This window comes from Pleurodeles waltl, chromosome 9 (genome assembly GCF_031143425.1).
Source record: "Pleurodeles waltl isolate 20211129_DDA chromosome 9, aPleWal1.hap1.20221129, whole genome shotgun sequence".
Taxonomy (NCBI): Eukaryota; Metazoa; Chordata; class Amphibia; order Caudata; family Salamandridae; genus Pleurodeles; species Pleurodeles waltl.
In genome coordinates this window covers 625,358,050-625,381,545 of record NC_090448.1, presented here as the reverse complement: position 1 = coordinate 625,381,545, position 23,496 = coordinate 625,358,050, and positions in this window count along the sequence as shown.

Genomic DNA, 23,496 nt, shown 5'->3' with positions numbered 1-23,496 from the left:
ATCTCAACTCTACTCAACAGGTCAGAATCTCAACTCAGCTTATCTTGACTCTACTCGACTGATCTCATCTCTACTATTCGACAGGTAGGAATCTCGACTCATCTCACCTCGACTCATCTCACCTCGACTCATCTCACCTCGACTCATCTCACCTCGACTCATCTCACCTCGACTCATCTCACCTCGACTCATCTCACCTCGACTCTACTCAACAGGTAAGAATCTCAACTCAACTTATCTTGACTCTACTCGACTTTTCTCATCTCTACTATTCGACAGGTAGGAATCTCATCTCGACTCATCTCACCTCGACTCATCGCACCTCATCTCACCTCGACTCATCTCACCTCGACTCATCTCATCTCACCTCGACTCAACTCTACTCAACAGGTAAGAATCTCATCTCAACTTATCTTGACTCTACTCGACTGATCTCATTTCTACTATTTGACAGGTAGGAATCTCATCTCGACTCATCTCACCTCGACTCATCTCACCTCGACTCTCTCACCTCTTCTCATCTCATCTCACCTCGACACAACTCTACTCAACAGGTAAGAATCTCAACTCAACTTATCTTGATTCTACTCGACTGATCTCATCTCTACTATTCGACAGGTAGGAATCTCACCTCGACTCATCTCACCTCGACTCATCTCACCTCGACTCATCTCACCTTGACTCATCTCACCTCGACTCATCTCACCTCGACTCCTCTCACCTCGACTCATCTCACCTCGACTCATCTCACCTCGACTCCTCTCACCTCGACTCGTCTCAACTCTGCTCAACAGGTAAGAATCTCAACTCAGCTTATCTTGACTCTACTCGACTGATCTCATCTCTACTATTCGACAGGTAGGAATCTCGACTCATCTCACCTCGACTCATCTCACCTCGTCTCATCTCACCTCGACTCATCTCACCTCGACTCTACTCAACAGGTATGAATCTCAACTCAACTTATCTTGACTCTACTCGACTGATCTCATCTCTACTATTCGACAGGTAGGAATCTCACCTCGACTCATCTCACCTCGACTCATCTCACCTCGACTCATCTCACCTCATCTCACCTCATCTCACCTCGACTCATCTCATCTCGACTCATCTCATCTCGACTCATCTCATCTCGACTCATCTCATCTCACCTCAACTCAACTCAACAGGTAAGAATCTCAACTCAACTTATCTTGACTCTACTCGACTGATCTCATCTCTACTATTCGACAGGTAGGAATCTCGACTCGACTCATCTCACCTCTACTCATCTCACCTCGACTCATCTCACCTCGATTCGACTCTACTCAACAGGTAAGAATCTCATCTCGACTCATCTCATCTTGACTCATCTCAACTCTACCCGACAGGTAGGAATCTCAACTCCTCTTGACTACTCAACAGGTCGGAATCTCGACTCATCTCATTTCGACTCATCTCGACTCTACTCGACAGGTAGGAATTTCATCTCACCTCGACTCATCTCACCTCGACTCATCTCATCTCACCTCAACTCAACTCAACAGGTAAGAATCTCAACTCAACTTATCTTGACTCTACTCGACTGATCTCATCTCTACTATTCGACAGGTAGGAATCTCATCTCGACTCATCTCACCTCGACTCATCTCACCTCGACTCTACTCAACAGGTAAGAATCTCAACTCAACTTATCTTGACTCTACTCGACTGATCTCATCTCTACTATTCGACAGGTAGGAATCTCACCTCGACTCATCTCACCTCGACTCATCTCACCTCGACTCATCTCAACTCTACTCAACAGGTCAGAATCTCAACTCAGCTTATCTTGATTCTACTCGATTGATCTCATCTCTACTATTCGACAGGTAGGAATCTCGACTCATCTCACCTCGACTCATCTCACCTCGACTCTACTCAACAGGTAAGAATCTCAACTCAACTTATCTTGACTCTACTCGACTGATCTCATCTCTACTATTCGACAGGTAGGAATCTCATCTCGACTCATCTCACCTCATCTCACCTCGATTCATCTCACCTCGACTCATGTCACCTCGACTCATCTCATCTCGACTCAACTCTACTCAACAGGTAAGAATCTCATCTCAACTTATCTTGACTCTACTCGACTGATCTCATTTCTACTATTCGACAGGTAGGAATCTCATCTCGACTCATCTCATCTCGACTCATCTCATCTCGACTCATCTCACCTCGACTCATCTCATCTCACCTCGACACAACTCTACTCAACAGGTAAGAATCTCAACTCAACTTATCTTGATTCTACTCGACTGATCTCATCTCTACTATTCGACAGGTAGGAATCTCACCTCGACTCATCTCACCTTGACTCATCTCACCTCGACTCATCTCACCTCGACTCATCTCACCTCGATTCCACTATACTCAACAGGTAAGAATCTCATCTCGACTCATCTCATCTTGACTCATCTCAACTCTACCCAACAGGTAGGAATCTCAACTCCTCTTGACTACTCAACTGGTCGGAATCTCGACTCATCTCATTCCGACTCATCTCGACTCTACTCGACAGGTAGGAATTTAATCTCAACTCGACTCATCTCACCTCGAATCATCTCACATCGACTCATCTCACCTCGACTCATCTCATCTCACCTCAACTCAACTCAACAGGTAAGAATCTCAACTCAACTTATCTTGACTCTACTCGACTGATCTCATCTCTACTATTCGACAGGTAGGAATCTCATCTCGACTCATCTCATCTCACCTCGACTCAACTCTACTCAACAGGTAAGAATCTCAACTCAACTTATCTTGACTCTACTCGACTGATCTCATATCTACTATTCGACAGGTAGGAATCTCACCTCGACTCATCTCACCTCGACTCCTCTCAACTCTACTCAACAGGTCAGAATCTCAACTCAGCTTATCTTGACTCTACTCGATTGATCTCATCACTACTATTCGACAGGTAGGAATCTCGACTCATCTCACCTCGACTCATCTCACCTCGACTCATCTCACCTCGACTCTACTCAACAGGTAAGAATCTCAACTCAACTTATCTTGACTCTACTCGACTGATCTCATCTCTACTCTTCGACAGCTAGGAATCTTGACTCATATCACCTCGACTCATCTCACCTCGACTCATCTCACCTTGACTCGTCTCGACTCTACTCATCTCATCTCGACTCGTCTCGACTCTACTCAACAGGTAAGAATCTCATCTCATCTCGACTCATCTCACCTCGACTCGTCTCGACTCTACTCAACAGGTAAGAATCTCAACTCAACTTATCTTGACTCTAATCGACTGATCTCATCTCTACTATTCGACAGGTAGGAATCTCGACTCGACTCATCTCACCTCGACTCTTCTCAACAGGTAAGAATCTCATCTCATCTCGACTCATCTCACCTCGACTCGTCTCGACTCTACTCAACAGGTAAGAATCTCAACTCAACTCATCTTAACTATACTCGACTGATCTCATCTCTACTATTCGACAGGTAGGAATCTCTACTCGACTCATCTCACCTCGACTCATCTCACCTCGACTCATCTCACCTCGACTCTACTCAACAGGTAAGAATCTCATCTAAACTCATCTCATCTTGACTCATCTCACCTCTACCCGACAGGTAGGAATCTCAACTCCTCTTGACTACTCAACAGGTCGGAATCTCGACTCATCTCATTTCGACTCATCTCGACTCTACTCGACAGGTAGGAATTTCATCTCATCTCGACTCATCTCATCTCATCTCATCTCGACTCTACTGGACAGATAGGAACCTCATCTCGATTCATCTCAACTTGACAGGTAGGAATCTCATCTCATCTCGACTCATCTCATCTCGACTCATCTCATCTCGACTCTACTCAACAAGTAAGAATCTCATCTCATCTAGACTCATCTCATCTCGACTCATCTCATCTCTACTCAACCAGTAAGAATCTCATCTCATCTAGACTCCTCATCTAGACTCATCTCATCTCGACTCTACTGGACAGGTAGGAATCTCATCTCAACGCTACTCGACAGGAAGGAATCTCATCTCGACTCATCTCGACTCGACTCTTCTCACCTCGACTCTACTCAACAGGTCAGAATCTCAACTCAACTTATCTTGACTCTACTCGACTAATCTCATCTCTACTATTCGACAGGTAGGAATCTCAACTTGACTCGACTCATCTCACCTCATCTCAGCTCGACTCGTCTCGACTCTACTCAACAGGTAAGAATCTCATCTCGACTCATCTCATCTTGACTCATCTCAATTCTACTCGACAGGTAGGAATCTAAACTCCTCTTGACTGCTCAACAGGTCGGAATCTCGACTCATCTAATTTCGACTCATCTCAACTCATCTCGACTCTACTCGACAGGTAGGAATTTCTTCTCATCTCGACTCATCTCAACTACTCAACAGGTAATAATCTCATTTCGACTCATCTTGACTCTACTCGACAGGTAAGAATCTCATCTCAACTCGACTCAGCTCATCTTGACTCAGCTCAACTCTACTCAACAGGTAAGAATCTCATCTCAACTTAACTCGAATCTACTCGACAGGTGGGAATTGCAACTCATCTTGATTCTACTGGACAGGTTGGAATCTCATTTCATCTCAACTCTACTCAACAGGTGAGAATCTCATCTCAACTTATCTTGACTCTACTCGACTGATCTCATCTCTACTATTCGACAGGTAGGAATCTCGACTCATCTCACCTCGACTCATCTCACCTCGACTCATCTCAACTCGACTCATCTCACCTTGACTCGTCTCGACTCTACTCATCTCACCTCGACTCGTCTTGACTCTACTCAACAGGTAAGAATCTCATTTCATCTCAACTCTACTCAACAGGTGAGCATCTCATCTCAACTTATCTTGACTCTACTCGACTGATCTCATCTCTACTATTCGACAGGTAGGAATCTCATCTCGACTCAACTCGACTCATCTCACCTCGACTCATCTCACCTCGACTCGTCTCGACTCTACTCAACAGGTAAGAATCTCAACTAAACTTATCTTGACTCTACTCGACTGATCTCATCTCTACTATTCGACTCATCTCAACTCGACTCATCTCACCTCGACTCATCTCACCTTGACTCGTCTCGACTCTACTCATCTCCCCTCGACTCGTCTCGACTCTACTCAACAGGTAAGAATCTCAACTCAACTTATCTTGACTCTACTCTACTGATCTCATCTCTACTATTCGACAGGTAGGAATCTCGACTCGACTCAGCTCACCTCGACTCAGCTCACCTCGACTCAGCTCACCTCGACTCGTCTCGACGCTACTCAACAGGTAAGAATCTCATCTCGACTCATCTCATCTCATCTCGACTCATCTCATCTTGACTCATCTCAACTCTACTCGACAGGTATGAATCTCAACTCCTCTTGACTACTCAACAGGTCGGAATCTCGACTCATCTCATTTCGACTCATCTCAACTCATCTCGACTCGACAGGTAGGAATTTCTTCTCATTTCGACTCATCTCAACTCTACTCAACAGGTAAGAATCTCATTTCGACTCATCTTGACTCTACTCAACAGGTAAGAATCTCATCTCAACTCGACTCAACTCAGCTCATCTTGACTCAGCTCAACTCTACTCAACAGGTAAGAATCTCATCTCAACTTAACTTGAATCTACTCGACGGGTGGGAATTGCAACTCATCTTGATTCTACTGGACAGGTTGGAATCTCATCTCAACTCTACTCAACAGGTAAGAATCTCAACTTATCTTGACTCTACTCGACTGATCTCATCTCTACTATTCGACAGGTAGGAATCTCACCTCGACTCATCTCACCTCGACTCATCTCACCTCATCTCACCTCGACTCATCTCATCTCGACTCATCTGAACAGTACTCAACAGGTAAGAATCTCAACTCAACTTATCTTGACTCTACTCGACTGATCTCATCTCTACTATTCGACAGGTAGGAATCTCATCTCGACTCATCTCATCTCACCTCTACTCAACTCTACTCAACAGGTAAGAATCTCAACTCAACTTATCTTGACTCTACTCGACTGATCTCATCTCTACTATTCGACAGGTAGGAATCTCACCTCGACTCATCTCACTTCGACTCATCTCACCTCGACTCATCTCAACTCTACTCATCTCACCTCGACTCTACTCAACAGGTAAGAATCTCAACTCAACTTATCTTGACTCTACTCGACTGATCTCATCTCTACTATTCGACAGGTAGGAATCTCTTCTCGACTCATCTCACCTCGACTCATCTCACCTCGACTCATCTCACCTCATCTCACCTCGACTCATCTCATCTCACCTCGACTCAACTCTACTCAACAGGTAAGAATCTCATCTCAACTTATCTTGACTCTACTCGACTCATCTCATTTCTACTATTTGACAGGTAGGAATCTCATCTCGACTCATCTCACCTCGACTCTTCTCACCTCTACTCATCTCATCTCACCTCGACACAACTCTACTCAACAGGTAAGAATCTCAACTCAACTTATCTTGATTCTACTCGACTGATCTCATCTCTACTATTCGACAGGTAGGAATCTCACCTCGACTCATCTCACCTCGACTCATCTCACCTCGACTCATCTCACCTCGACTCATCTCACCTCGACTCATCTCACCTCGACTCATCTCACCTCGACTCCTCTCACCTCGACTCGTCTCAACTCTGCTCAACAGGTAAGAATCTCAACTCAGCTTATCTTGACTCTACTCGACTGATCTCATCTCTACTATTCGACAGGTAGGAACCTCGACTCATCTCACCTCGACTCATCTCACCTCGACTCATCTCACCTCGACTCATCTCACCTCGACTCATCTCACCTCGACTCTACTCAACAGGTAAGAATCTCAACTCAACTTATCTTGACTCTACTCGACTGATCTCATCTCTACTATTCGACAGGTAGAAATCTCACCTCGACTCATCTTACCTCGACTCATCTCACCTCGACTCATCTCACCTCGACTCATCTCACCTCATCTCATCTCGACTCATCTCATCTCGACTCATCTCATCTCGACTCATCTCATCTCGACTCATCTCATCTCGACTCATCTCATCTCACCTCAACTCAACTCAACTCAACAGGTAAGAATCTCAACTCAACTTATCTTGACTCTACTCGACTGATGTCATCTCTACTATTCGACAGGTAGGAATCTCGACTCGACTCATCTCACCTCGACTCATCTCACCTCGATTTGACTCTACTCAACAGGTAAGAATCTCATCTCGACTCATCTCATCTCGACTCATCTCATCTTGACTCATCTCAACTCTACCCGACAGGTAGGAATCTCAACTCCTCTTGACTACTCAACAGGTCGGAATCTCGACTCATCTCATTTCGACTCATCTCGACTCTACTCGACAGGTAGGAATTTCATCTCACCTCGACTCATCTCACCTCGACTCATCTCACCTCGACTCATCTCATCTCACCTCAACTCAACTCAACAGGTAAGAATCTCAACTCAACTTATCTTGACTCTACTCGACTGATCTCATCTCTACTATTCGACAGGTAGGAATCTCATCTCGACTCATCTCACCTCGACTCTACTCAACAGGTAAGAATCTCAACTCAACTTATCTTGACTCTACTCGACTGATCTCATCTCTACTATTCGACAGGTAGGAATCTCACCTCGACTCATCTCATCTCGACTCATCTCACCTCGACTCATCTCACCTCGACTCATCTCACCTCGACTCCTCTCAACTCTACTCAACAGGTCAGAATCTCAACTCAGCTTATCTTGACTCTACTCGATTGATCTCATCTCTACTATTCGACAGGTAGGAATCTCGACTCATCTCACCTCGACTCATCTCACCTCGACTCATCTCACCTCGACTCTACTCAACAGGTAAGAATCTCAACTCAACTTATCTTGACTCTACTCGACTGATCTCATCTCTACTATTCGACAGGTAGGAATCTCATCTCGACTCATCTCACCTCGACTCATCTCACCTCATCTCACCTCGACTCATCTCATCTCACCTCGACTCATCTCATCTCGACTCATCTCATCTCGACTCATCTCATCTCGACTCAACTCTACTCAACAGGTAAGAATCTCATCTCAACTTATCTTGACTCTACTCGACTGATCTCATTTCTACTATTCGACAGGTAGGAATCTCATCTCGACTCATCTCACCTCGACTCATCTCACCTCGACTCATCTCACCTCGACTCATCTCACCTCGACTCATCTCATCTCACCTCGACACAACTCTACTCAACAGGTAAGAATCTCAACTCAACTTATCTTGATTCTAATCGACTGATCTCATCTCTACTATTCGACAGGTAGGAATCTCATCTCGACTCATCTCATCTCATCTCACCTCGACTCAACTCTACTCAACAGGTAAGAATCTCAACTCAACTTATCTTGACTCTACTCGACTGATCTCATCTCTACTATTCGACAGGTAGGAATCTCACCTCGACTCATCTCACCTCGACTCATCTCACCTCGACTCCTCTCAACTCTACTCAACAGGTCAGAATCTCACCTCAGCTTATCTTGACTCTACTCGATTGATCTCATCTCTACTATTCGACAGGTAGGAATCTCGACTCATCTCACCTCGACTCATCTCACCTCGACTCATCTCACCTCGACTCATCTCACCTCGACTCATCTCACCTCGACTCTACTCAACAGGTAAGAATCTCAACTCAACTTATCTTGACTCTACTCGACTGATCTCATCTCTACTATTCGACAGGTAGGAATCTCATCTCGACTCATCTCATCTCACCTCGACTCATCTCACCTCATCTCACCTCGACTCATCTCACCTCGACTCATCTCATCTCGACTCAACTCTACTCAACAGGTAAGAATCTCATCTCAACTTATCTTGACTCTACTCGACTGATCTCATTTCTACTATTCGACAGGTAGGAATCTCATCTCGACTCATCTCATCTCGACTCATCTCACCTCGACTCATCTCACCTCGACTCATCTCACCTCGACTCATCTCATCTCACCTCGACACAACTCTACTCAACAGGTAAGAATCTCAACTCAACTTATCTTGATTCTACTCAACTATTCTCATCTCTACTATTCGACAGGTAGGAATTTCACCTCGACTCATCTCACCTCGACTCATCTTACCTCGACTCATCTCACCTCGACTCCTCTCACCTCGACTCGTCTCAACTCTGCTCAACAGGTAAGAATCTCAACTCAGCTTATCTTGACTCTACTCGACTGATCTCATCTCTACTATTCAACAGGTAGGAATCTCATCTCGACTCATCTCATCTCGACTCAACTCACCTCGACTCATCTCACCTCGACTCATCTCATCTCACCTCGACAAAACTCTACTCAACAGGTAAGAATCTCAACTCAACTTATCTTGATTCTACTCGACTGATCTCATCTCTACTATTCGACAGGTAGGACTCTCACCTCGACTCATCTCACCTCGACTCCTCTCACCTCGACTCATCTCACCTCGACTCCTCTCACCTCGACTCATCTCACCTCGACTCCTCTCACCTCGACTCCTCTCACCTCGACTCCTCTCACCTCACCTCGACTCGTCTCAACTCTGCTCAACAGGTAAGAATCTCAACTCAGCTTATCTTGACTCTACTCGACTGATATCATCTCTACTATTCGACAGGTAGGAATCTCGACTCATCTCACCTCGACTCATCTCACCTCAACTCATCTCCCCTCAACTCATCTCACCTCGACTCTACTCAACAGGTAAGAATCTCAAATCAACTTATCTTGACTCTACTCGACTGATCTCATCTCTACTATTCGACAGGTAGGAATCTCACCTCGACTCATCTCACCTCGACTCATCTCACCTCATCTCACCTCGACTCATCTCATCTCGACTCATCTCATCTCACCTCAACTCAACTCAACAGGTAAGAATCTCAACTCAACTTATCTTGACTCTACTCGACTGATCTCATCTCTACTATTCGACAGTTAGGAATCTCGACTCGACTCATCTCACCTCGACTCATCTCACCTCGACTCATCTCACCTCGACTCGACTCTACTCAACAGGTAAGAATCTAATCTCGACTCATCTCATCTCAACTCGACTCTACTCAGCAGGTGAGAATCTCACCTCGACTCATCTTGACTCTACTCGACTGATCTCATCTCTACTATTCGACAGGTAGGAATCTCGACTCGACTCATCTCACCTCGACTCATCTCACCTCGACTCATCTCACCTCTACTCATCTCACCTCGACTCTACTACTCAACAGGTAAGAATCTCATCTCGACTCATCTCATCTCGACTCATCTCATCACGACTCATCTCATCTTGACTCATCCCAACTCTACCCGACAGGTAGGAATCTCAACTCCTCTTGACTACTCAACAGGTCGGAATCTCGACTCATCTCATTTCGACTCATCTCGACTCATCTCGACTCTACTCGACAGGTAGGAATTTCATCTCATCTCGACTCATCTCATCTCATCTCGACTCTACTGGACAGATAGGAACCTCATCTCGACTCATCTCAACTTGACAGGTAGGAATCTCATCGCATCTCGACTCATCTCATCTCGACTCTACTCAACAGGTAAGAATCTCATCTCATCTAGACTCCTCATCTAGACTCATCTCATCTCGACTCTACTGGACAGGTAGGAATCTCATCTCAACGCTACTCGACAGGAAGGAATCTCATCTCGACTCGACTCATCTCACCTCGACTCGACTCTACTCAACAGGTAAGAATCTCAACTCAACTTATCTTGACTCTACTCGACTGATCTCATCTCTACTATTCGACAGGTAGGAATCTCGACTTGACTCGACTCATCTCACCTCATCTCACCTCGACTCGTCTCGACTCTACTCAACAGGTTAGAATCTCATCTCGACTCATCTCATCTTGACTCATCTCAACTCTACTCGACAGGTAGGAATATAAACTGCTCTTGACTACTCAACAGGTCGGAATCTCGACTCATCTCATTTCGACTCATCTCAACTCATCTCTACTCTACTTGACAGGTAGGAATTTCTTCTCATCTCGACTCATCTCAACTACTCAACAGGTAATAATCTCATTTCGACTCATCTTGACTCTACTCGACAGGTAAGAATGTCATCTCAACTCGACTCAGCTCATCTTGACTCAGCTCAACTCTACTCAACAGGTAAGAATCTCATCTCAACTTAACTCGAATCTACTCGACAGGTGGGAATTGCAACTCATCTTGATTCTACTGGACAGGTTGGAATCTCATTTCATCTCAACTCTACTCAACAGGTGAGAATCTCATCTCAACTTATCTTGACTCTACTCGACTGATCTCATCTCTACTATTCGACAGGTAGGAATCTCATCTCGACTCGACTCGACTCATCTCACCTCGACTCGTCTCTACTCTACTCAACAGGTAAGAATCTCAACTCAACTTATCTTGACTCTACTCGACTGATCTCATCTCTACTATTCGACAGGTAGGAATCTCGACTCATCTCACCTCGACTCATCTCACCTCGACTCATCTCACCTTGACTCGTCTCGACTACTCATCTCACCTCAACTCGTCTCGACTCTACTCAACAGGTAAGAATCTCATCTCATCTCGACTCATCTCACCTCGACTCGTCTCGACTCTACTCAACAGGTAAGAATCTCAACTCAACTTATCTTGACTCTACTCTACTGATCTCATCTCTACTATTCGACAGGTAGGAATCTCGACTCGACTCATCTCACCTCGACTCAACTCTACTCAACAGGTAAGAATCTCATCTCGAGTCATCTCATCTTGACTCATCTCAACTCTACTCGACAGGTAGAAATCTCAACTCCTCTTGACTACTCAACAGGTCGGAATCTCGACTCATCTCACCTCGACTCATCTCACCTTGACTCCTCTCACCTCGACTCGTCAAAACTCTACTCAACAGTTAAGAATCTCAACTCAGTTTATCTTGACTCTACTCGACTGATCTCATCTCTACTATTCAACAGGTAGGAATCTCGACTCATCTCACCTCGACTCATCTCACCTCGACTCATCTCACCTCGACTCTACTCAACAGGTAAGAATCTCAACTCAACTTATATTGACTCTACTCGACTGATTTCATCTCTACTATTCGACAGGTAGGAATCTCATCTCGACTCATCTCACCTCGACTCATCTCACCTCATCTCACCTCGACTCATCTCACCTCGACTCATCTCACCTCGACTTATCTCACCTCGACTCATCTCATCTCACCTCGACACAACTCTACTCAACAGGTAAGAATCTCAACTCAACTTATCTTGACTCTACTCGACTGATCTCTTCTCTACCATTCGACAGGTAGGAATCTCATCTCAAGTCGACTCATCTCACCTCGACTCATCTCACCTCGACTCATCTCACCTCGACCCATCTCACCTCGATTCGACTCTACTCAACAGGTAAGAATCTCATCTCGACTCATCTCATCTTGACTCATCTCAACTCTACCCGACAGGTAGGAATCTCAACTCCTCTTGACTACTCAACAGGTCGGAATCTCGACTCATCTCATTTCGACTCATCTCGACTCATCTCGACTCATGTCGACTCTACTCAACAGGTAGGAATTTCATCTCACCTCGACTCATCTCATCTCACCTCACCTCAACTCAACTCAACAGGTAAGAATCTCAACTCAACTTATCTTGACTCTACTCGACTGATCTCATCTCTACTATTCGACAGGTAGGAATCTCACCTCAACTCATCTCACCTCGACTCATCTCACCTCGACTCCTCTCAACTCTACTCAACAGGTCATAATCTCAACTCAGCTTATCTTGACTCTACTCGATTGATCTCATCTCTACTATTCGACAGGTAGGAATCTCGACTCATCTCACCTCGACTCATCTCACCTCGACTCATCTCACCTCGACTCATCTCACCTCGACTCTACTCAACAGGTAAGAATCTCAACTCAACTTATCTTGACTCTACTCGACTGATCTCATCTCTACTATTCGACAGGTAGGAATCTCATCTCAACTCATCTCATCTCACCTCGACTCATCTCACCTCATCTCACCTCGACTCATCTCACCTCGACTCATCTCATCTCGACTCAACTCTACTCAACAGGTAAGAATCTCATCTCAACTTATCTTGACTCTACTCGACTGATCTCATTTCTACTATTCGACAGGTAGGAATCTCATCTCGACTCATCTCATCTCGACTCATCTCACCTCGACTCATCTCACCTCGACTCATCTCACCTCACCTCGACACAACTCTACTCAACAGGTAAGAATCTCAACTCAACTTATCTTGATTCTACTCAACTATTCTCATCTCTACTATTCGACAGGTAGGAATTTCACCTCGACTCATCTCACCTCGACTCATCTTACCTCGACTCATCTCACCTCGACTCCTCTCACCTCGACTCGTCTCAACTCTGCTCAACAGGTAAGAATCTCAATTCAGCTTATCTTGACTCTACTCGACTGATCTCATCTCTACTATTCAACAGGTAGGAATCTCATCTCGACTCATCTCATCTCGACTCAACTCACCTCGACTCATCTCACCTCGACTCATCTCATCTCACCTCGACAAAACTCTACTCAACAGGTAAGAATCTCAACTCAACTTATCTTGATTCTACTCGACTGATCTCATCTCTACTATTCGACAGGTAGGACTCTCACCTCGACTCATCTCACCTCGACTCCTCTCACCTCGACTCATCTCACCTCGACTCCTCTCACCTCGACTCCTCTCACCTCGACTCCTCTCACCTCACCTCGACTCGTCTCAACTCTGCTCAACAGGTAAGAATCTCAACTCAGCTTATCTTGACTCTACTCGACTGATATCATCTCTACTATTCGACAGGTAGGAATCTCGACTCATCTCACCTCGACTCATCTCACCTCAACTCAACTCATCTCCCCTCAACTCATCTCACCTCGACTCTACTCAACAGGTAAGAATCTCAACTCAACTTATCTTGACTCTACTCGACTGATCTCATCTCTACTATTCGACAGGTAGGAATCTCACCTCGACTCATCTCACCTCGACTCATCTCACCTCATCTCACCTCGACTCATCTCATCTCGACTCATCTCATCTCACCTCAACTCAACTCAACAGGTAAGAATCTCAACTCAACTTATCTTGACTCTACTCGACTGATCTCATCTCTACTATTCGACAGTTAGGAATCTCGACTCGACTCATCTCACCTCGACTCATCTCACCTCGACTCATCTCACCTCGACTCGACTCTACTCAACAGTTAAGAATCTAATCTCGACTCATCTCATCTCAACTCGACTCTACTCAGCAGGTGAGAATCTCACCTCGACTCATCTTGACTCTACTCGACTGATCTCATCTCTACTATTCGACAGGTAGGAATCTCGACTCGACTCATCTCACCTCGACTCATCTCACCTCGACTCATCTCACCTCTACTCATCTCACCTCGACTCTACTACTCAACAGGTAAGAATCTCATCTCGACTCATCTCATCTCGACTCATCTCATCACGACTCATCTCATCTTGACTCATCCCAACTCTACCCGACAGGTAGGAATCTCAACTCCTCTTGACTACTCAACAGGTCGGAATCTCGACTCATCTCATTTCGACTCATCTCGACTCATCTCGACTCTACTCGACAGGTAGAAATTTCATCTCATCTCGACTCATCTCATCTCATCTCGACTCTACTGGACAGATAGGAACCTCATCTCGACTCATCTCAACTTGACAGGTAGGAATCTCATCGCATCTCGACTCATCTCATCTCGACTCTACTCAACAGGTAAGAATCTCATCTCATCTAGACTCCTCATCTAGACTCATCTCATCTCGACTCTACTGGACAGGTAGGAATCTCATCTCAATGCTACTCGACAGGAAGGAATCTCATCTCGACTCGACTCATCTCACCTCGACTCGACTCTACTCAACAGGTAAGAATCTCAACTCAACTTATCTTGACTCTACTCGACTGATCTCATCTCTACTATTCGACAGGTAGGAATCTCGACTTGACTCGACTCATCTCACCTCATCTCACCTCGACTCGTCTCGACTCTACTCAACAGGTTAGAATCTCATCTCGACTCATCTCATCTTGACTCATCTCAACTCTACTCGACAGGTAGGAATATAAACTGCTCTTGACTACTCAACAGGTCGGAATCTCGACTCATCTCATTTCGACTCATCTCAACTCATCTCTACTCTACTTGACAGGTAGGAATTTCTTCTCATCTCGACTCATCTCAACTACTCAACAGGTAATAATCTCATTTCGACTCATCTTGACTCTACTCGACAGGTAAGAATGTCATCTCAACTCGACTCAGCTCATCTTGACTCAGCTCAACTCTACTCAACAGGTAAGAATCTCATCTCAACTTAACTCGAATCTACTCGACAGGTGGGAATTGCAACTCATCTTGATTCTACTGGACAGGTTGGAATCTCATTTCATCTCAACTCTACTCAACAGGTGAGAATCTCATCTCAACTTATCTTGACTCTACTCGACTGATCTCATCTCTACTATTCGACAGGTAGGAATCTCATCTCGACTCGACTCGACTCATCTCACCTCGACTCGTCTCTACTCTACTCAACAGGTAAGAATCTCAACTCAACTTATCTTGACTCTACTCGACTGATCTCATCTCTACTATTCGACAGGTAGGAATCTCGACTCATCTCACCTCGACTCATCTCACCTCGACTCATCTCACCTTGACTCGTCTCGACTCTACTCATCTCACCTCAACTCGTCTCGACTCTACTCAACAGGTAAGAATCTCATCTCATCTCGACTCATCTCACCTCGACTCGTCTCGACTCTACTCAACAGGTAAGAATCTCAACTCAACTTATCTTGACTCTACTCTACTGATCTCATCTCTACTATTCGACAGGTAGGAATCTCGACTCGACTCATCTCACCTCGACTCAACTCTACTCAACAGGTAAGAATCTCGTCTCGAGTCATCTCATCTTGACTCATCTCAACTCTACTCGACAGGTAGAAATCTCAACTCCTCTTGACTACTCAACAGGTCGGAATCTCGACTCATCTCACCTCGACTCATCTCACCTTGACTCCTCTCACCTCGACTCGTCAAAACTCTACTCAACAGATAAGAATCTCAACTCAGCTTATCTTGACTCTACTCGACTGATCTCATCTCTACTATTCAACAGGTAGGAATCTCGACTCATCTCACCTCGACTCATCTCACCTCGACTCATCTCACCTCGACTCTACTCAACAGGTAAGAATCTCAACTCAACTTATATTGACTCTACTCGACTGATTTCATCTCTACTATTCGACAGGTAGGAATCTCATCTCGACTCATCTCACCTCGACTCATCTCACCTCATCTCACCTCGACTCATCTCACCTCGACTCATCTCACCTCGACTTATCTCACCTCGACTCATCTCATCTCACCTCGACACAACTCTTCTCAACAGGTAAGAATCTCAACTCAACTTATCTTGACTCTACTCGACTGATCTCTTCTCTACCATTCGACAGGTAGGAATCTCATCTCAAGTCGACTCATCTCACCTCGACTCATCTCACCTCGACTCATCTCACCTCGACTCCTCTCACCTCGACTCGTCTCAACTCTGCTCAACAGGTAAGAATCTCAACTCAGCTTATCTTGACTCTACTCGACTGATCTCATCTCTACTATTCGACAGGCAGGAATCTCGACTCATCTCACCTCGATTCATCTCACCTCGACTCATCTCACCTCGACTCATTTCACCTCGACTCAACTCTATTCAACAGGTAAGAATCTCAACTCAACTTATCTTGACTCTACTTGACTGATCTCATCTCTACTATTCGACAGGTTGGAATCTCATCTCAACTCATCTCACCTCGACTCATCTCACCTCGACTCATCTCATCTCACCTCGACTCAACTCTACTCAACAGGTAAAAATCTCATCTCAACTTATCTTGACTCTACTCGACTGATCTCATCTCTACTATTCGAAAGGTAGGAATCTCATCTCAACTCATCTCACCTCGACTCATCTCACCTCATCTCACCTCGACTCATCTCATCTCGACTCATCTCATCTCACCTCAACTCAACTCAACAGGTAAGAATCTCAACTCAACTTATCTTGACTCTACTCGACTGATATCATCTCTACTATTCGACAGGTAGGAATCTCGACTCATCTCACCTCGACTCATCTCACCTCGACTCATCTCACCTCAACTCATCTCACCTCGACTCTACTCAACAGGTAAGAATCTCAACTCAACTTATCTTGACTCTACTCGACTGATCTCATCTCTACTATTCGACAGGTAGGAATCTCACCTCGACTCATCTCACCTCGACTCATCTCACCTCGACTCATCTCATCTCGACTCATCTCATCTCACCTCGACTCATCTCATCTCACCTCAACTCAACTCAACAGGTAAGAATCTCAACTCAACTTATCTTGACTCTACTCGACTGATCTCATCTCTACTATTCGACAGTTAGGAATCTCGACTCGACTCATCTCACCTCGACTCATCTCACCTCGACTCATCTCACCTCGACTCTACTCAACAGGTAAAAATCTAATCTCGACTCATCTCATCTCAACTCGACTCTACTCAGCAGGTGAGAATCTCACCTCGAGTCATCTTGACTCTACTCGACTGATCTCATCTCTACTATTCGACAGGTAGGAATCTCGACTCAACTCATCTCACCTCGACTCATCTCACCTCGACTCATCTCACCTCGACTCATCTCACCTCTACTCATCTCACCTCGACTCTACTACTCAACAGGTAAGAATCTCATTTCGACTCATCTCATCACGACTCATCTCATCTTGACTCATCCCAACTCTACCTGACAGGTAGGAATCTCAACTCCTCTTGACTACTCAACAGGTCGGAATCTCGACTCATCTCATTTCGACTCATCTCGACTCATCTCGACTCTACTCGACAGGTAGGAATTTCATCTCATCTCGACTCATCTCGACTCATCTCATCTCATCTCGACTCTACTGGACAGATAGGAACCTCATCTCGACTCATCTCAACTTGACAGGTAGGAATCTCATCTCATCTCGACTCATCTCATCTCGACTCTACTCAACAAGTAAGAATCTCATCTCATCTCGACTCATCTCATCTCATCTCGACTCTACTCAACAGGTAAGAATCTCATCTCATCTAGACTCCTCATCTAGACTCATCTCATCTCGACTCTACTGGACAGGTAGGAATCTCATCTCAACGCTACTCGACAGGAAGGAATCTCATCTCGACTCGACTCATCTCACCTCAACTCGACTCTACTCAACAGGTAAGAATCTCAACTCAACTTATCTTGACTCTACTCGACTGATCTCATCTCTACTATTCGACAGGTAGGAATCTTGACTTGACTCGACTCATCTCACCTCATCTCACCTCGACTCGTCTCGACTCTACTCAACAGGTAAGAATCTCATCTCGACTCATCTCATCTTGACTCATCTCAACTCTACTCGACAGGTAGGAATATAAACTGCTCTTGACTACTCAACAGGTCGGAATCTCGACTCATCTCATTTCGACTCATCTCAACTCATCTCTACTCTACTTGACAGGTAGGAATTTCTTCTCATCTCGACTCATCTCAACTACTCAACAGGTAATAATCTCATTTCGACTCATCTTGACTCTACTCGACAGGTAAGAATGTCATCTCAACTCGACTCAGCTCATCTTGACTCAGCTCAACTCTACTCAACAGGTAAGAATCTCATCTCAACTTAACTCGAATTTACTCGACAGGTGGGAATTGCAACTCATCTTGATTCTACTGGACAGGTTGGAATCTCATTTCATCTCAACTCTACTCAACAGGTGAGAATCTCATCTCAACTTATCTTGACTCTACTCGACTGATCTCATCTCTACTATTCGACAGGTAGGAATCTCATCTCGACTCGACTCATCTCACCTCGACTCATCTCACCTCGACTCGTCTCGACTCTACTCAACAAGTAAGAATCTCAACTCAACTTATCTTGACTCTACTCGACTGATCTCATCTCTACTATTCGACAGGTAGGAATCTCGACTCATCTCACCTCGCCTCATCTCACATCGCCTCATCTCACCTCGACTCATCTCACCTCGACTCATCTCACCTCGACTCATCTCACCTTGACTCGTCTCGACTCTACTCATCTCATCTCGACTCTACTCATCTCATCTCGACTCGTCTCGACTCTACTCAACAGGTAAGAATCTCATCTCATCTCGACTCATCTCACCTCAACTCGTCTCGACTCTACTCAACAGGTAAGAATCTCAACTCAACTTATCTTGACTCTACTCGACTGATCTCATCTCTACTATTCGACAGGTAGGGATCTCGACTCGACTCATCTCTCCTCGACTCGACTCTACTCAACAGGTAAGAATCTCATCTCATCTCGACTCATCTCACCTCGACTCATCTCGACTCTACTCAACAGGTAAGAATCTCAACTCACCTCACCTTGACTCTACTCGACTGATCTCATCTCTACTATCCGACAGGTAGGAATCTCGACTCGACTCATCTCACCTCGACTCATCTCACCTCGACTCTACTCAACAGGTAAGAATCTCATCTCGACTCATCTCATCTTGACTCATCTCACCTCTACCCGACAGGTAGGAATCTCAACTCCTCTTGACTACTCAACAGGTCGGAATCTCGACTCATCTCATTTTGACTCATCTCGATTCTACTCGACAGGTAGGAATTTCATCTCATCTCGACTCATCTCGACTCATCTCATCTCATCTCGACTCTACTGGACAGATAGGAACCTCATCTCGATTCATCTCAACTTGACAGGTAGGAATCTCATCTCATCTCGACTCATCTTATCTCGACTCTACTCAACAAGTAAGAATCTCATCTCATCTAGACTCATCTCATCTCGACTCATCTCATCTCTACTCAACAGGTAAGAATCTCATCTCATCTAGACTCCTCATCTAGACTCATCTCATCTCGACTCTACTGGACAGGTAGGAATCTCATCTCAACGCTACTCGACAGGAAGGAATCTCATCTCGACTCATCTCGACTCGACTCATCTCACCTCGACTCGACTCTACTAAACAGGTAAGAATCTCAACTCAACTTATCTTGACTCTACTCGACTGATCTCAGCTCTACTATTCGACAGGTAGGAATCTCGACTTGACTCGACTCATCTCACCTCATCTCACCTCGACTCGTCTCGACTCTATTCAACAGGTAAGAATCTCATCTCGACTCATCTCATCTTGACTCATCTCAACTCTACTCGACAGGTAGGAATCTAAACTCCTCTTGACTACTCAACAGGTCGGAATCTCGACTCATCTCGTTTCGACTCATCTCAACTCATCTCGACTCTACTCGACAGGTAGGAATTTCTTCTCATCTCGACTCATCTCAACTACTCAACAGGTAATAATCTCCTTTCGACTCATCTTGACTCTACTCGACAGGTAAGAATGTCATCTCAACTCGACTCAGCTCATCTTGACTCAGCTCAACTCTACTCAACAGGTAAGAATCTCATCTCAACTTAACTCGAATCTACTCGACAGGTGGGAATTGCAACTCATCTTGATTCTACTGGACAGGTTGGAATCTCATTTCATCTCAACTCTACTCAACAGGTGAGAATCTCATCTCAACTTATCTTGACTCTACTCGACTGATCTCATCTCTACTATTCGACAGGTAGGAATCTCATCTCGACTCGACTCGACTCATCTCACCTCGACTCGTCTCTACTCTACTCAACAGGTAAGAATCTCAACTCAACTTATCTTGACTCTACTCGACTGATCTCATCTCTACTATTCGACAGGTAGGAATCTCGACTCATCTCACCTCGACTCATCTCACCTCGACTCATCTCACCTTGACTCGTCTCGACTCTACTCATCTCACCTCAACTCGTCTCGACTCTACTCAACAGGTAAGAATCTCATCTCATCTCGACTCATCTCACCTCGACTCGTCTCGACTCTACTCAACAGGTAAGAATCTCAACTCAACTTATCTTGACTCTACTCTACTGATCTCATCTCTACTATTCGACAGGTAGGAATCTCGACTCGACTCATCTCACCTCGACTCAACTCTACTCAACAGGTAAGAATCTCATCTCGAGTCATCTCATCTTGACTCATCTCAACTCTACTCGACAGGTAGAAATCTCAACTCCTCTTGACTACTCAACAGGTCGGAATCTCGACTCATCTCACCTCGACTCATCTCACCTTGACTCCTCTCACCTCGACTCGTCAAAACTCTACTCAACAGATAAGAATCTCAACTCAGCTTATCTTGACTCTACTCGACTGATCTCATCTCTACTATTCAACAGGTAGGAATCTCGACTCATCTCACCTCGACTCATCTCACCTCGACTCATCTCACCTCGACTCTACTCAACAGGTAAGAATCTCAACTCAACTTATATTGACTCTACTCGACTGATTTCATCTCTACTATTCGACAGGTAGGAATCTCATCTCGACTCATCTCACCTCGACTCATCTCACCTCATCTCACCTCGACTCATCTCACCTCGACTCATCTCACCTCGACTTATCTCACCTCGACTCATCTCATCTCACCTCGACACAACTCTTCTCAACAGGTAAGAATCTCAACTCAACTTATCTTGACTCTACTCGACTGATCTCTTCTCTACCATTCGACAGGTAGGAATCTCATCTCAAGTCGACTCATCTCACCTCGACTCATCTCACCTCGACTCATCTCACCTCGACTCCTCTCACCTCGACTCGTCTCAACTCTGCTCAACAGGTAAGAATCTCAACTCAGCTTATCTTGACTCTACTCGACTGATCTCATCTCTACTATTCGACAGGCAGGAATCTCGACTCATCTCACCTCGACTCATCTCACCTCGACTCATCTCACCTCGACTCATTTCACCTCGACTCAACTCTATTCAACAGGTAAGAATCTCAACTCAACTTATCTTGACTCTACTTGACTGATCTCATCTCTACTATTCGACAGGTTGGAATCTCATCTCAACTCATCTCACCTCGACTCATCTCACCTCGACTCATCTCATCTCACCTCGACTCAACTCTACTCAACAGGTAAAAATCTCATCTCAACTTATCTTGACTCTACTCGACTGATCTCATCTCTACTATTCGAAAGGTAGGAATCTCATCTCGACTCATCTCACCTCGACTCATCTCACCTCATCTCACCTCGACTCATCTCATCTCGACTCATCTCATCTCACCTCAACTCAACTCAACAGGTAAGAATCTCAACTCAACTTATCTTGACTCTACTCGACTGATATCATCTCTACTATTCGACAGGTAGGAATCTCGACTCATCTCACCTCGACTCATCTCACCTCGACTCATCTCACCTCAACTCATCTCACCTCGACTCTACTCAACAGGTAAGAATCTCAACTCAACTTATCTTGACTCTACTCGACTGATCTCATCTCTACTATTCGACAGGTAGGAATCTCACCTCGACTCATCTCACCTCGACTCATCTCACCTCGACTCATCTCATCTCGACTCATCTCATCTCACCTCGACTCATCTCATCTCACCTCAACTCAACTCAACAGGTAAGAATCTCAACTCAACTTATCTTGACTCTACTCGACTGATCTCATCTCTACTATTCGACAGTTAGGAATCTCGACTCGACTCATCTCACCTCGACTCATCTCACCTCGACTCATCTCACCTCGACTCTACTCAACAGGTAAAAATCTAATCTCGACTCATCTCATCTCAACTCGACTCTACTCAGCAGGTGAGAATCTCACCTCGAGTCATCTTGACTCTACTCGACTGATCTCATCTCTACTATTCGACAGGTAGGAATCTCGACTCAACTCATCTCACCTCGACTCATCTCACCTCGACTCATCTCACCTCGACTCATCTCACCTCTACTCATCTCACCTCGACTCTACTACTCAACAGGTAAGAATCTCATTTCGACTCATCTCATCACGACTCATCTCATCTTGACTCATCCCAACTCTACCTGACAGGTAGGAATCTCAACTCCTCTTGACTACTCAACAGGTCGGAATCTCGACTCATCTCATTTCGACTCATCTCGACTCATCTCGACTCTACTCGACAGGTAGGAATTTCATCTCATCTCGACTCATCTCGACTCATCTCATCTCATCTCGACTCTACTGGACAGATAGGAACCTCATCTCGACTCATCTCAACTTGACAGGTAGGAATCTCATCTCATCTCGACTCATCTCATCTCGACTCTACTCAACAAGTAAGAATCTCATCTCATCTCGACTCATCTCATCTCATCTCGACTCTACTCAACAGGTAAGAATCTCATCTCATCTAGACTCCTCATCTAG